This window comes from Fukomys damarensis, unplaced genomic scaffold (genome assembly GCF_012274545.1).
Source record: "Fukomys damarensis isolate Sample0158 unplaced genomic scaffold, DMR_v1.0_HiC HiC_scaffold_21, whole genome shotgun sequence".
Lineage (NCBI taxonomy): Eukaryota > Metazoa > Chordata > Mammalia > Rodentia > Bathyergidae > Fukomys > Fukomys damarensis.
In genome coordinates this window covers 27,159,370-27,161,827 of record NW_022900933.1, presented here as the reverse complement: position 1 = coordinate 27,161,827, position 2,458 = coordinate 27,159,370, and the positions used below count along the sequence as shown (strand labels likewise).

The 2,458-nt window shown below is 34.8% G+C and overlaps 1 pseudogene; it reads left to right on the top strand.

The window, feature by feature from the left end:
* The first annotated feature begins 225 nt into the window (after positions 1–225).
* LOC104856828 lies at positions 226–900 on the top strand (annotated as a pseudogene).
* Positions 901–2,458: the final 1,558 nt, after the last annotated feature.

The window sequence follows — 2,458 nt, the reverse complement described above, 5'->3', positions numbered from 1 at the left end:
AGAAAAAGATGGGAAGTTTGTGGCTAGTGGGAAACTACCATTTCTCTGCATGTGGTTCTTTCACATCCAAATGCCAAAAATTTTGTCAAGGGTACATCTTCTTTGTAAGAATCAAAGAAGGTGTCGGGTAGGGTGGGCCGGGACTCGCTGCTCGCACGCCTTTGGGTGGTGGCTGAGCGTGTGCTCTGCCTTCCGCTTCTAATGAGCTGTCTGCCAGGTGGATGGATGTGCGGCAATAAAACGTCTGTTGGGATGCCCGTCGTGCCCGCAGCCCGGAAGGCCACCGCCGTAGTTATATTCCTTCATGGGTTGGGAGATACTGGGCATGGACGGGCAGAAGCCTTTGGAGGTATCAGAAGTTCACATATCAAATACATCTGTGCACATGCGCCAGCTATGTCTGTAACGTTAACTATCAACATGGCTGTGCCTTCTTGGTTTGATATCATTGGGCTTTCACCAGATTCTCAGGAGGATGAACCTGAGGTTAAATGGATAGCAGAAAAGGTAAAAGCTTTAATAGAGCAAGAGGTAAAGAATGGCATTCTTTCTAACAGAATTATCTGGGGAGTTTTTTTCTGAGGGAGGAGCTTTGTCTTTATACCCTGCTCTAACCACACAGCAGAAACTGGCGGCTGTCACTGAGTAATTTAGTTGCTGGCTTCTACGGGGTCCTATCAGTGGTGTTGACAAAGGTATTTCTATTCTCCAGTGCCATGGCGATTGTGATCCTTTAGTTACCCTAATGATTGGTTCCCATACTGTTGAAAAAAATAATCCTTAGCAAATCCAGCCATTGTAACTTTCAAAACCTATGAGGGCAGGATGCATAGTTCATGTCAACAGGAAATGATGGATGTCAAGCAATTCATTGACAAACTCCTGCCTCCAATTCATTGATGTCCCCAGGAGGCCTTGTGTAGCAGGACACCAGCACCATTGTAATGGAGCGTAAACTTCTTTCTGTGCCCAATCTTGGAACTTCTAGTGTTTTCAGTGTTAAAATGTTTTTGCAAAAACACATCAAAGACATATAGTAAATAACATTCCCTTGTGGAAAATTTATGGTCTTTTAAGTTTCTGTACATGTATTTGTATAATGTGATTCAGAATATACCAGTATGAAAATAGGTGAGGGAGCTATGTTCTTTCTCCTCAGATACAATTCAGCAAAATAATAAAATACTGCAACAAGATTTTTTATTACATTATTTGAAAATCACCAGTATGCTAATGATAATTTGTTTAGGAAAAACAGTTTAGCTATAAATGATTATGCATGCTGTGACTTACTCTATGGATTTATTCCCAAATTGCTTAGTCACCATGCAATGTCTGTATTTTTTTCTATGTGTGTTCATTATACATAATGATTGCAATACATAAGAATTAGATGCTATTACATTCTTCTTGATAATAAGGATAATGCTTTTGTCAGTCAAGAATAACATTGCTCTCTTCATTTAATGGCCCCTTTATTTGGGGGACCAAGAGTTTCTTTCCCTTGATAGTATTTCTATTTAGTATTTTCTCTTCTAAAAAAATTTTTTTTCTTTCATGATTATCTTTCATAACAGACCAAATATATTGCTTCCCTGCCATCTACGGTCAATAATGTTCTAATTTGACATTAAGTTACAGACACATTTTTTGAAATCTATATAACTTTAAAAGTAAAAGAAACCAAACATTACTTAAGCTTCTCATATTATATACTTCCAATAATTTTACTTTAGTTCTAATTTATACTTGTTTAGTTATTTAGAATCTTCAATACAGATAATAATAAAATATTTTTCTGTAAGCAATTGAATGAATTAGATCATATTCTGGTGTGTGCAGAAATATATAAGACTGATCTTAAAACCTAATTACTTATTGAGTCTCCTTGCCACATTAAGTATTACTTTTCTTTACATATGTTTGAAACCAAATGCTTTAGAAAACAATCCATTAGAAAAATTTGCTTTATTTTTATCTGCCAATGTTCATATTTGAAATTTTTATTTCAAATTATTTTTAAAAATGAGTCTTTCATGCAAACATAAAAACAGAAATAATTTGATTTTAAATAGTCAAAATTTCCAGATTAATAGTAAAAATTTATTGAAAAAAAATTTGGGGTAATCAAGGTTAATCAGAACTCTATAAATATGGCACAGTTACTATACAGCTTAAAATTGTAGCAAAATACATGCTTAATATTTCTAAACTTTGTTAATTTTCTGCTGTATTTTATCTGACCAAAACAATGTTAAAAGTGCATCTTTATGGTGCTAACTGGTTACGGAAATAATCTGGTAGTGGGCGGCACAAGATGTTTACAATGAAGCCTTATGTTTATCTGGATTTAAAATTTTTAAACAATCATTTATGATGTCACTCCACTTTCCCTTGAAGATCTGTAGACTTATTTCAGTTATACAAATCAGTAAGATCTTCTTTATCACGAGAAATA